The 14,375-nt window shown below is 47.5% G+C and overlaps 1 long non-coding RNA gene across 2 annotated transcripts in view; it reads right to left on the bottom strand.

Annotated features, from left to right (window-relative positions):
* LOC144323362 (uncharacterized) overlaps positions 1-1,609 on the bottom strand; it is a 65,225-nt gene extending 63,616 nt beyond the window's left edge. For both annotated transcript variants that reach the window (XR_013388771.1, XR_013388772.1), the window contains exon 1: positions 1,375-1,609. This is a non-coding gene — a long non-coding RNA (uncharacterized LOC144323362). The remainder of the gene's footprint in view (positions 1-1,374) is intronic.
* Between the last annotated feature and the right edge of the window lie 12,766 nt (positions 1,610-14,375).

The raw sequence follows: 14,375 nt of genomic DNA, 5'->3' as shown, positions 1-14,375 counted from the left end.
AAGAGGCTAGAGATAGGACCACTGGGATGGGATTTGAGATGGACGGAGGAAAGTGGGTCACAAGAGGTCAGCTGAAGAAGGCATCAGCCATATCAGGAACCAGTACAAAGTCCCAAAATGGAGGAGCCACAGATGCACATTGTGCAAAGGGGTATCAAAGGGCCTAATACCGTGGCAGTGCCAGCCAAGAGAGAATCCAAAAGAGCACCAACTACATGAAAAGACTATTTGCCCTTCTTTCCCTTTTGCCCCACTCCCTAACCCTGGAGAAGCCCTAGGCAGCAAAGCAAATTGAGGAGGAAGAGTGAGTCAGAAAGAACATTGCCCAAGCAGAGCCCAAGATCAACCCTCCTTCCCCATTTCAGGACCCCCAGCCAAGGGTCAGCTCCATGCTATGGAAATGAGAGAAGTTTTAAATTGGATCTGAGATCAAAGATTTGATTTAGACTCCACTGAGTCTTTTAATACTCAAAGAGTCACAATTATCAAAGTAAGACTTGGGGTTTGTTTTTTGTTCTTTCATATAAAAATGACCAGGCTACAGAAGGGGACAAGAGAAGAAAATGCAGCAGCGTACATTTTCAAGGTGGTCATAGTGGGGGAAATTTGGCAGTTTCCTGTGTGTAGGTGTTGGACCCAGTGCATTCACAAGACATCAGTTAAAATAGGACAAAACAAAACATATGTCAAGCAAAAATCTCATCAGTCATGCCTTCTCCCACCAGACGGTTCTGAGCTATTGCTCGCCTGGGCTTGTCATAAATTGACCTGATCCTTGGCAAAAAGGTCTTTCTCCTTAAGATTGTTATGAAGGACCTAGATCCTTCCTTTCTTTTACCCTTTTTTCCTCTAACCTGCTGGGCAGAGGACAGTATGCCCTTCAACCACTCCTTGAATCCACAAACACCTACCCCAAGGACAGAAAGCACTGATCCTACTGACATCATTAGATTCGAAATCAAAGCCCTGTCTCAATTTCTCTCTAGGGAAAGAGATGCAGCATGTTTATTTTTCTGGCTACAAAGATATTGGGTATTTAATTTGGGATGGGGAAAGAGAGGTATGATTTAGTTGGGGAGAAAAGTAATTTAAGGACCTTTCCCAAGACATGAAAACTTTCTCTGAAAGAAGCAAATTTAGAAACTCCAAATGACTTCCAAGAGGGCTCACGAATGGACTGGAATGATCTTCCTTTTCTCAAAACAATAAAACAAAAGCAAACAAACCACAACCAAAAGCCCACACCATGCCAGTAATGCCAGTAAACATCAAGAACTCAGCCAGGCATTGGACATCCCCCTTCCTTCCCCTTCCCCCTTTTCTACTCTCTTTCCTTCAGGACAGACTTAAGTCATTTCTCATCACATATCCCACCTTATTATTGGTTCCACCATTCTTTGAAAGCGAGCCCCTTGGTCAGCCATATCTTCCTTTCACACTCAGGGAAGCCAATACAAATTCCACATGGAAACCAGGAGAGCCCAGAGGAAAGTGCTGGTCACTTTCTCTCGATTTTCTACTCTCCTGAAAGCTTATGGTCTAGTAGAAATTCTGAATTTTCTTGAAGCGTCTAGAAGAAGCACAGCTGGAACAGCAGTATCTAAATAAAAATGCTGCTGACCTGCTGATATTAACTAGTCTAAAAATACCATGAAGCATGTGGTTTTCGTTAGAGCAACAAAGCAACTATAGTATGACAAGCAGCCTGCCTTCCAAGATTACCCTCATTTACATGATATTATGTTACACGTGGAGCTGGACCCTTGGGTTTAAAGAAAAACACGAGTTCAGCAGCAAGAGGTGAAACGAAGAGCCAGGCGCTCGGCCAAAGGTTTGAGACTACCCAGGAACGACTGAGCTCACAGTCACATGGCCCCACTCCACTCAACACTCTAGTCACACGTCATTTGTTCTACTCATTTGGAACTTCTCACATATGGCTCTTATCGCAGGTAATGGTACGTAAGATCAGGGCAGAGCCTGCTTCTTGATCAAGACCACATCCTGCAGAGCATTTTCCACATGGGCTTTAGCACCTATGGAGCTGATGGGCAGCAATCCCATGTAGCTAGATAAGGTATGGGTGGAAAGCACACAGACTTTGGTGTCCTGGAGCTGTGTTTCAAGCCTCAATGGTTTCTTTTTTTTTTTTTTTTTTTTTTAAGATTTTATTTATTTATGTGAGAGAGCAGAGCACACAAGCAGGGAGGGGAGGGGAGAGGCAGGCTCCCCACTGAGCAGGGAGTCCAATGTAGGGCTCAATCCCAGAACCCCGAGATCATGATCTGAGCTGAGGACAGATGCTTAATCAGGTGAGCCCCCCCAGGTGCCCCATGATAGCCTCTTTAAAGCTCTTTAATCTTGGACAAGTTTTCTACTTTCCCAAGTCTCAGTTTGCTCATCTATAAAAAGAATATTAGCACAAAGGGGGATTAATGTTACTACATTCAAAGCTCATATTCATCGCGTGCTTACAACACACCAAGGATTCCACTTCATGTTGCTATAATGCACTATTCTAGTCAATGTCCATCGACACCTCGTGAGGAAAGTAGTAGTAGTATCCGCATTGAGAGATAAGGATGCTGTGGACCAAAGAAGTCACATAACTTACAGATGACACAATAAGTTAGTGGCTGAGCTGGGATTCAAACCCAGGTCTGACTCATGTCTTGCGTGGCTTGTGTTCTCATCCACAGAGTTTAAAGTCAACACCTAACCTGACTACAACAGGCAAAGAACTAAGTGGTTAAAGGCAAAGACTCTGGGTTCTTCCTCGCTGATCCTTGTGTGAACTTCAGTTTCCTCCTCTGTAAAATGGGGACAACGGGGCCTACCTCATAGTAGGGCTGTAAGATTACACGGCATAATATGCATATGGCTTTGGGAACATTCCTGCCACGTGGAAGTGACTCTGCTATGTTTACTGGTTTTATTATGCTAACACAACCGACAGGTCAATGATGATGGGGGCTGGAATAAGGGCATATGAGAGAGGATGAGCATGGGAGGCCACCAGGTGACTGCTCTGTGGCACCTGTAAAACCCCCATGGGAAACTTGCAGGGTGACTAGGAACAATTTCAAGGATACTGAGTCCGTACTTATGCAGATAGAGGAATCCGGAGATTTTACGATATTTATAAGACTTGAGCTGGTGAAACCAGGAGACATCTGGATAGGAAATGTGATGCTAAGCAGATAGATGTACACCTCAGGCATGGCCCCACAGCTGAGGGCTGGGGAGTCAGGTTGGGGAAGTTCACTGCTGGCTTGGTCCAGGGTGCGCCCCCCCTCCCCAGGTACCCCTGCTGTCTGATGATGTCACTATGTGAAGTCACACGTGATCCGGGGGATGCCTAGTGATGGAGCTGACTTGTCTGGCTCATCAACCCCATAAAATCATTTTCAGATCATGCCTATTTTGAAAGACTAGAAGTATAGCCAGTGGGAGGCCTCCATGATGATAAGATGTTCCAATACTGACTTGGGAACTTCTTAGCAAACTGTGCAAACAAGGAAAAAAAAAAAAAAAAACAACCTCTCTCCAAGATGCGATGTGAGGCAGGACTACATGATCAAGTAGAAAATGCAAACTGCTTTCAAGTAATTTATGGAATTGCTGTCAACAGTGAAGCTGTGGATATTGACCAATTCACGTCTCAAAGAGGATCTGAAGGAAGAGCGTTTACGTCTCAAGGGATAAATGGGAGACCAAGAAAGAACCTTTACGATACAAACCCAGAAACCACTTCATCTTGGACTGTGTTCCTGGATTTTGGTTCTGGGTGTGAATTTCTGGCTGTAACAAAAATAATAAGTAAGCAAGCACTCTACCTCTTTCCAACTCTTTTTTGCACATATCAGATGGAACCTCAGGTCTATTGTTTTAATTTTAATATCCACCACCAACTAACTGTGTCCTGGAAATAAAGGCTTATCTTACAAAAAAAAAATCTGAAGAAAATGATGACAAGGCTGTTTATGGGAAAGGATCTCAGCCTTAGGAGGCAATATGTAGAAATGAGCAAAGAAGATGGAAAAACAGGAACATAAAATCCGGCCATCCTGAAGTCTTCTCTCTCCTTACTCAGTGATTTTCAAATTATAGCTTTATTTTGGCAATACTATAAAAGTAATGCTGATAAGCTAGTTACTAAAATCTGGGTATGACATATTTTAATATAGCAAGGAAATAAAGTTTTATTTTTAAAGCTGTTGATGAAATTTCTCTTAAGGAGAAAGCATCTTTTGCTTAGCAAAATGTCTTGAGCCACTTGGTTGTGGAAAAGTAGGCTCTGGAAATATTGTTCAAAGGAAGACCATTAAGCCAAAGAAAGATCTATTTCTCTGCCTAATAATAGAAGAAAAAATAGGTTTCCAAGGGCAGATTGAAATGGCGGGGACAGAATAAGCTGATAGAGAGGTAGGTGGAGACACAAGGGAGGAGGGAGAGAGTCCAGGAAAATGAAATCTGGAGGGTCCAGGAGAAGAGAGCTCAAGAGAAATTCTCACACTGGTAGAAAAAGCTGGGAATGTGTCAGTCTAGAAATCAAGAGATCTCTCACATTTAGTTTTAAAGAACTGGCCGTGCTCCGAGGCAATACAATCCCCACTGTCTCGAACTCTGTAAAAATGGGCTACACACGAATGACATCAAAGGAAAAAGCAACTGTGCTCACGATTGGGATGAAAAGAACCCCATGAAGCAAGAGAGAAGTAAGATTGAGAATTTAGTAGGAGCAGAAAGCCTAGAAGAATCAGCCCAGCCCCTGAGGATTTGCACAGTGTCTAGAAATGCATGCTGGCTTTCCCTGTATGTGCATGTGATGGGGCCCCAAGCCATCTTTCTTTGAATACCGATGGTTGGGGTGATCCAGGAGTTGGAATTGGGGAACATCCCGAGAGACCGTATCTGGATTAAGTAAGTGTCATCTCGCTTGGGATGCAGAAATCTCCCTTGCTAAAGGAAGACAGTGCAGCACCACTACGTAGCCCGCAGCTGGTGCCATTGCCAAACTGTTCTAATCATTAGGGAGGCCGCTGGTGACACGCAAGTCCAGCCGTTACAGCTGGGTGAGTGGCTCTGGCTCTAAGGTGATTGTTCGGGATGCAGCTGCCAGAGCACGATCCCTTTATGTACGGAGCAAACGTTCCCGTGAGCTTTTGGGGTGGCAATGGAAGGAGTGAACCTATGGGCCTGGAAGTCTGCGTGACTTGGACCAAGACATGACTTTGGGGGGTGGGAGTCGAGCTCTTCCTCGTGTCCACCCTTCTCCTCCGGAGGTGATGTCCTCTGCACTCGGTGTATTTTCAAGATCTGAGAGGCACTAGTCAGGGAACCTGGCTACGCATCGCACAGTGCCCAGTGGGGTATTAGTTCTCCTAAGTTTTCTATGACCCTGATGGTGATTTTTTTTTAAGAACTTTAAAAAAAAAAAAAAAGAACTAGAGGGTATTATGCTAAGTGACAGTGATTAGAAAGTCCTGACAGTGATGGTGCGTCGAACTGTTGCATCCTGGTCCCTGCAGAGGGGTGTAAAGAATATGCACCTGGCCTCTTCCCTCGGGTGCCTCCAGGGGTCCTCACCCCTACCTTGCACCCTTGCTCCCCACGCTCCCCCAGCGGCTCTTCCCAAGGCCAATGGTGACCAGCTAAGGGAGACCGGAGTGGCCTCCCTGCGTCCTTCCGGCCTCTGGTACCCTCTCAGGTGAGCGGTGACGTAAGGCTGCCCAGGGCTGAACTGACCAGCAGGTGAGGTACTTCAGCCTCGGGAACCCCAAGGGCTCCGGGGATCTCTTCTGCTCCCGCTCAGGAACCGTCGTTGATGAGGCTCTCCTTTGCCCGAACTTGGGGGGCTCTTCTAAGTGCCCCCCTCGGTCCTGAGCTCACTTAGTCGGGTTTGGACAAGAACCTGCTGTGTCAGTTCAGCAAGAATCCCTCACCCTTGGTATCTGAGCGACCCCCGACATCTGAGCCAATCCCCCCCATGTGTGCTCCCTGCACCGGCCTGCCTCCCGTCGAGTCCTGGGACACAGCCTTAGCCAGGGCCCCAGGCTGGATGGTTTCTCTCTGCTCCGTGGCTGTGCATTTCCACTTTTCCTTGTGGTATCTGAAATCCTGCTCAATCCCCATCCACCCCACTGGGAGGCACCTGTTGCAGTAGTTTCTCTGGATAGAGTCTTCCTTTTGGTCTTCTTTTTTTTTTTTTTTTTTTTTTAAGATGCATTTATTTATTCATGAGACACAGAGAGAGAGGCAGAGACACGGGCAGAGGGAGAAGCAGGCTCCCTGCAGGGAGCCCGATGGGACTCGATCCTGAGGTCCCAGGATCACACCCTGGGCTGAAGGCAGGTGCTCAACCGCTGACCCTCCAGGGGCCCCCCTTTGGTCTTTAACAAGTAGCTGAATGCTTTCTCTTTCACGCCATCCGAGAGGCTGGTTCCACAGTGCTCTTCTGGAAAAGCCGCCCTTGCGATCCTCCTCACTCCCCCAGGGCCCTGAACCCCAGATCCGCTCTCTGAGGCTGCCTCCAAACCTCTCCTCCGTCCCCACTGCTGGTCCCTTGGGCCGCACCGTGGGCTCCTGTGTGCCCACGGGACTGCTGTTGTCTCTGGCCTCCTAATGCTCTCACTGCTGCTTCCCAGATCTCTCCACTCACGTACACTCACACCCCGTCCTTCCTCCCCACCGATGTCACAGTAACCTAAGCACGGCTCTGGCCTTACTCCCTTGGCATCGCTCCATCGGCCTCTCCCCATGCACACCTACATACAACCTTGTGTCGCATTCTCCAAGTCTTTTTCGCTATTCTCCTGGCTCCAGGAGCCCGCCCTCCTGAGCCTGAGGCTTCCCCCACCGGGACCACCCCTTCCCCTCCCTCTGCCTTTCTAAATGCTCTCCGAAAGTCAGCGTAGCCACCACCTCCTCCGGGAAGGCCTCCCTGACCCTGCCCAGGGTGAAGCGGGGTGGCCTCCTGCGCTGCCTGTCCCAGGCCTTCCTCCCCACAGGGCCACGCTGCAAAAAGGAGGACAGGACGTGGCCGGTGGACAGGGATTCTCAGTGTCCCCTGCAACTCAGGAAGGCCCACCCAGCTTGGTGGCGGGCTGCGGGCATCCGAGTGGGGCACCGTCCCCAAAGTCCAACGTGATTACCTTCGGTGGCTTGGCACCCAGCCCATATGGAGCCACGCCTCCCCGAGCCTCCAGGTGCCCCAGGCTCACCATCATCACCCTGCTATCGGCTGCGCAGGCCCCGGGCACCTGCACGGTGGCCACCATGCACTGTTGTCTCCACTGTCGCCAGACCTCAAGGAACTGAGAACTGCAGGTGCCGGAGGCTACGGCCACATTCTCGCGGAATCCTAGGTGATCGGACATGTCAGACACACGCGAATCTACTGCAGCATTTGGTGGCCCCAGAGTCACAGTAGTTGCATCGCTTGTCAAGCAAGCTGCAAAGTCCTTGTGAGCAGGGACATGTCTCCTTCAGCTTCACATCTCCAGGAATCCTGGTTGATAAGCAGTCGCTGAACGTTGGTGGAGGGAAGGAGGAAGGAAATGGAGCCGGGAGCTCCCGAGGGCTCACCCAGGGCCAGCACTTAGGACACCGGTGTTCTTAGGGAGGAGTCTCCAAAGTTAAAGATTTGCAGATAAAAAAAAATTAAATAAAGATTTGCGGGTGTACATGCTGACATTTTTCACGCGGTGCTTATGCTAGATTTACGATATACGCAGCATTGCAAAAATCCTGAGCTATCCCATTACCCCCCAAGCTGCTGCCCCAGCAGGGGTTGTATCAGTCTGGTGTAGAAGTGCTGCTTTTAGCCAACGACAAGTTGTTCTGATTCGTGGCTTTTCATATATTTATTCCGTACAGCGAAAACAAACCCGTCATTATTTAGGATGATGCTTTGGTAAGCAGAATTGGTCACATGCAAGAAGAAAAAGAAGAGATGTTCTCGGTGCCCAGTGCTTCGAGAGCCAGCGTAGTGCAACTCAGTTGTGAAGAATGAGACGTCACTAGTATTTACTTTTAGCAAAAACTGTGGTCAGAACAACGGCGTCCTCAGTTATGCGGGTGTGGCCTACACGAGGTAGAAGAAGAATCGGGAGACTGAGTAAAACATTCAGCTGCTCCATGTGGATGGAGAAAAGCAGGAACAAAGCAGAGGCTTCATTTGTTCCTGGTTGGTGCCAAGAGACAATTCACCGGCCCTCATGAGATCCTCCCTGGAAGAGGACTGGTATGGAGGGTAAGTGAATCCTATTTGTTCACTTTCTATTTGACCAGAAATTCCTGCATATGTTGTATTAGCACACTGGTCAATTTCAAATGACACGTATCCAATTCAAATCCGTTTGGCCCTAATGTCCATTTATTCATTCTCACAGTTGAAACGATGAGGAGGACCAGGTTGGAGTTCAGGCATGGCTGGATCCAGGACATCACATTGTGTCCTGAAGATGCAGTTGCTGCATCTCCGCCTTTAAGCTCTGCTCCATTCCTCCTTAAGCAGGTTTTCGCTACTTGGCAGCACAGATTATTCAGTAGCTACAGACTTAAACGGCTCTTTGCTTTTGCCATCTCTAGAGGGAGCGAACTTCTGTTAGGCCCTACCACGGCTCTGAATGGCTCTGCTGGATGAGATGTCCACCTCAAGACACATTAGTGAGTTCGAGAGATGGGGTATGCTTGTCTGGTCTGGCTCAGATGCCCAACCCTCAGGAAAATCTCTGTGTGACGGACAGACCAACAAAAGTCTCTAGAAGGGGAATTTCCCAACAGAAAGAAGAGTTGCCTACATACTAAGAGTAAGATCTGTGTGGAGCATCTCCTCTGCCATCCTGTCCACAACCTCCCCACATATGACCTAATCTTTTTTTTTTTTTTCCTGAAAGGCCTGAAAAATTTCCTCCTAGGTCTCGTGCAAAACAAAGCAAAGCAAAACAAAACAAGACAAAAACTATTTGAGGTTGGAAAAGCCATGACTTTCCAGGCACCATACTAGGATGGAAGGCTTCGAATGCTCAGCTTCTAACAAGTACTTGCTCAACCTTGATGCCTCGGCTTCAGTAAAAAAGTACCTGTTCCTTACAACAGATTTACCTCTTCGGCCGAGATGGAGATGCTAAGACAGGATAATTTAAAAGCTGGAAGAAGCCAAATAACAGTTTTCATCAGGGGAATAAAATAGCATCAATTCTCTGGATTGGACACCACCCAAGAAAAGCCATTATCCAGCAGTGACACATGAAAGATCTGCTTTGATTTCATGCAGGAGGGTATTTAGCAGTGTCAAGACAAAACATGCCAACTCCCATGGGCTGTCAAAAAAAAAAATGCCATTAGAAGCACAACCCTGAAAAAAACAAATCCACTCCCATTGCAAATGTCACCAAGCTTTTGATGGGAAATGGATGCATTTGGCTGGAAAGAGTGAAAGAAGTGGGGGTAGCAGGGGACGAATGAATGAAGAAGGAGAGAGACAGTGGGAGAAAAGTGACCTTTTATCTACTCCAGATGTACGTGAAAGTGGAATGCTCAAGAATACAGACTTTGACCAGAAACAGGAAGACAAATACTATGACGATCTCACTCACATAATAATAAAGTGGTCAAATAATAAAATAGTCAAGTAATAAAATAGTCAAATAATAAAATAGTCAAATATTAAAATAGTCAAGTAATAAAATAGCCAAATAATGAAATAGTCAAAATAATAGTCAAACTCATAGAAGCAGAGGGGCTGGGGGGTCAGCGGGAAGTGGAGAGGGGATGGTCAAGGGTATACATTTTTTGTTTTGCACAGTGAATAAATTCTGGCTACGGGCTGCCTACCCAGCATAGTGCCTCAGAGCCAACAGTACTTAGAATTTGCTAGGTGGGTACGTCTTATGTGAGGGGGTTTTACCACAGTAATAGTAATGATGACGGCGACGGTGATAGTAATAAAGGGGGCAGGGAGAAAGTTGGGGAGGCGACGGAGAATGTCTGTGGCCCCGATGGTGGGGATGGTCTCACGTTTGTGTACTTACCCTCCAACTCATCACCTGGTACACATTCAGTATGTACAGTTTGGTTTTTGATTTTTTTTTTATATATATATCAATCATACCTCAACCAAGTGGTTTTTAAAAAAACTGATCACCTTAGTGATAGCTCAGGGGCTCAGGGTTCCTTTTTGGGGTGATAAAAAGGTTATAAAAGAGATCACAGTGATGGTTGCACAACTCCATAAATATAATAAATCACTGAATTGGACACTTTAAATAGATGAATTATATGTGGCTTAAATCTCAATCAAAAAAATAATATAAATAAATAAATAATAAGTTAATAAATAAAATAAAATAAAATAAAAAAATAAAAAGTAAATAAATCTCAATCAGGCTGTTTAAGAGGGCAGCCCGGGTGGCTCAGCGGTTTAGGCCCCGCCTTCAGCCCAGGGCCTGATCCTGGAGACCCGGGATCAAGTCCCACGTCCGGCTCCCTGCAAGGAGCCTGCTTCTCTCTCTGCCTGTATCTCTGCCTCTCTCTCTCTCTCTCTCTCTCTGTCTCTCATGAATAAATAAATAAAATCTTTAAAATAAAAATCAATAAATAAAACCTATTTATAAAAAATAGGCTGCTTAAGAAAAAATATTTTTGAAAAAAATATTTTGATTAAGAAAGAAAAAAAGAGCGAGCACAGGCTTCGGACTCAGATGAGAGGTCAAGGTCAGGCCCTGCCACTTAATTGTTACCTAAGCTTGGTTACCTAACCTCCCGAGGTCTCTGATTCTTCATGTGAAAAACAGGAAGAAAAATAATAGTGCAGTTAAGGCTTAAAAGCAGCCATGCCCCAGTGGTGCTGAGCCAGGCCCGCGCAGGGCCCACACTGAGTCCTCGGTGAATCCGCGGCATTACAGGGTGGTGGGGACGGTGTATCCTGGCGCTCCATGGAAAACATTTCCAGAACAGAGAAGCTATTTAAATTCATCCACTTAAAAATACCGAGCTAGAAATCCCGGATAGGCTTTGCCTCTGTATGTCATGGATAGAACAGCAAAGTGTGAGTAAACACACTCCTGTTTGACAGCTGCACACTAGGAACCCGCATCTAAAGAACCTTCAGCATGATGGAGTTGGCCTTTTTTGCAGAACACTAGAGGTCCCTGTTGGCACTGAATCTTCCAGGCCTCGGGACTGAGAATTCAGTGACAGTTTTCTCCTTCGGCCCCACTAGATGTCTCTTCAACAAAGTTCTGGAACCCTCAGCGCCCTGGCACCAAGTGGGTTTCCCCAGAAACCTTCACACGGAAAGGTCTCAGCTTTATTTATTTTTATTTTTTTTATTTTTATTATTTTTATTTTTATTTTTATTTTTATTTATTTTTATTTTTTTGGTCCCAGCTTTAAATTACCAACTTGCCTTCATGTGGATACATCCTAGAAGCCACCTTTGTGCTGCCACACATGTGATCCTGATAGAAGGCGTTTGTTTTCCAGAAGCATTTTCTGGTATTAAGACATGAGGGAAGCAAAGAGGACAGTGACGATTAATTTAATTTGGGGTTAATTTGGAAATCACAGAGGGTACTTGGAAGCCAGAGGGGAAGTCCTCTCCAAGAAATTAAGAACAAGGTTGCTGTCTCAGAGCTAAATTGTCAACTCCGGGCAGCCCAGGTGGCTTAGTGGTTTAGCACCGCCTTCCGCCCAGGGTGGGATCCTGGAGAACCGGGATCGAGTCCCATGTCGGGGTCCCTGCATGGAGCCTGCTTCTCCCTCTGCCTGGGTCTCTGCCTCTCTCTCTCATTCTGTCCCTCATGGATAAATAAATAAAACCTTTAAAAACATTTCTTTTAATTGTCAACTCCACAGAGGCCTTAGGGATTCGCAGTTACCTTAACACACCAAAGCCGCTCACAGGCCAGAGCAAGACTTGGTTCTGTGTTGTTGGAAGGGGCTGATGCATCAAAAGAAAAACAGCGTTTGCTGGCAGCTGGGCATCCAGGGAGAGCTGGAGAGAGTGCCAGAGGCTTGCTAGGGTAATGTAGCAGAGAAAGGGGGCCCCTGGGCCTGGGTCTGCAGCAGAGCAAGCCCCAGTGAGGGACTGGACCCTCGCCTATTGAACCCTGAAGCGCCTGGGCAGTCACGTCATCAGAGTCCATCCTGACCAACAGGACCTCCAAGGTCCTGTGAGCTCCTGCGTCTGCCCACAGGGAGAGAAGGAGCTGCTGAAGGCCCACGGGGGAGAGTTCTGCTCCATGTGACATGCATTTCTCATTCTGAACCCTGCATCTGGCATATTCTTCAATGCCTTCCGAGTTTGGGAACGTGCACTGGCCTGTGCCAGCCTCCTGAGCTCTAGGACAGTCACAAGACTGAGGTTCCCACCCCGTAAGGCAGAGAGGGGGTCATGTGCTGGGTCGAGGTGTCTTCCCCAGTACTTCCACCTGGGAAGACCTCTCCGTGAGGCTGTGAGCTAGCTCCTGGAACGCATGGCTTCCTTATTCGGTGTCCAGTTCACATGGTCCTGAGTCTTACCTCGTGGTGAAGCCAGCTGTTCTCCAGCGTCCATAAAGGCCATGCACTGAGACAACGCCCTCCGCGACGGTACCGACGGCGGCGCTTTCCTAGGGGCAGAGGCTAAAGGATTGGGGAAGGCTCGCATCCTCTGGGCCTTCTTTCTTATTGACACAGGATGACAGCTCCAGTGAACCCCCGGCCGACACCAAGTTGAGTAGCCACGGCCCGGCTGACCGTGGGAATGTAGTCCCTCATTCAGCAAATAGCCCGTATGCACCTGCTGCCGCCGGATGCTGTCCCCAAGCCAGGGGTGCGCACTGAATTAAACCAAAACTTTCGCCCTGGGGGAGCTGTTCTTTATGGTCGCATAAACAGAACCAGGAAATAGGCACAGAACTGAAGTACAGAATGCGTCCCCACTGTGATGAGCACAGCGCAAAAATAATAAATAAAATAAAAACCCCACAAGGAAGAAACACCAGAATGGCAGGTGGCGAAAGTGATGGGGGTGAGGCTCCCTGAGGTAGACCTTGAAGAAGGCCGCCGGAGAAGCCTACTGCAGCCAAGTACAGCAAGTGCAAAGGGCCCGGGGCGAGAGTGTGTGAGGAACACCCATGTGGCTGGTCAGGAGTGGGGGTGGGGAGGGGAGAAGGTTATGTCGCAGACCTAAGGGTGGGAGGAGGAATTTGATCAAGCTGGGCGTTGGGAAATGTAAACATAACCCAGAATTTAAAATGCGCTGATAGGGGATCCCCGGGTGGCTCAGCGGTTTAGCGCTGCCTTTGGCCCAGGGTGTGACTCGAGTCCCGGGTTCGAATCCTACATCGGCCTCCCTACGTGAAGCCTGCTTCTCCCTCTGCCTGTGTCTCTGCCTCTCTCTCTCTCTCTCTTTCTCATGAATAAATACATAAAATTTAAAATGCGCTGATAATTTTCCTCATTTCACCATCAAGGCTGGGTTTTGCCACACGCACACGCACGCACATGCATTCAGAAAGTGTGCAGTTACTACTTTTTAACGGAACAACCCAAACCCGCAGCAGCCCACCGAGGGCACGGCTGTGTGCTGGCCTACGTCGCGCCCGCCTGCTGACACAACTACGGCTCTTCCCCACGCGGCTCCTTGCTTCATGTCCCCCGGGTGGCTCTTCGCACATAATTATGTGACTATCTGTCTACTGGTCTGTCTTCCCCTCAATTATGAATGACTTTAGGCCAAGAGCCTCACTCATTTTTGTGACTCCAGTGTGAGCGAACCACAGGGCACAAAATGGGAGCTCGATAACGACCTCATTTAAATTGAACTTGGGTTATATTTGGGCAGCAGCTGCTTGCTTCTTCAGGAGCCCTCAGTATATCGATTTTTAAAAAATTTTTAAATCCACATCTACTCTTAAGTGTAAATAACACAGTAGGGGCGCCTGGGTGGCTCAATTGTTTAAGCGTCTGACTCTTGATTTTGGCTCAGGTGGTGATCTCAGGGTCATGGGATCGAGCCCCTTGTCAGGCTCTATGCTGGGTGCGGTGTCTGCTTGGGATTCTCGTCCTCTTCCTTGTCTTCCTCTCCTCCCCATTCATGCCCTTTCTCTTTCTTTCCCTCTCTCAAAGTAAACAAATAAATGTTAAAACACACACACACACACACACACACACACACAGTGAATCACTTCCATAAGCTCAACACATGTTGTTTCGATGTGGTAATAATATGTAATGGGGATGATAGGCCTTGGATCAATGAATCGACCGAAATGTTGAAAATTGAAGTAGGAGCGCAGAAATTATCTGATTATTTTTCAGCACAGCTGATGACATTTCCACTACCCACTCAAGTACAATTAAACAAAAAGCCCTGCCCTCCGCCT

The sequence above is a fragment of the Canis aureus genome, chromosome 11 (genome assembly GCF_053574225.1).
Source record: "Canis aureus isolate CA01 chromosome 11, VMU_Caureus_v.1.0, whole genome shotgun sequence".
Taxonomy (NCBI): Eukaryota; Metazoa; Chordata; class Mammalia; order Carnivora; family Canidae; genus Canis; species Canis aureus.
The sequence above is the reverse complement of the archived record's forward strand: the minus strand, read 5'-3'. Positions and strand labels throughout refer to the sequence as shown.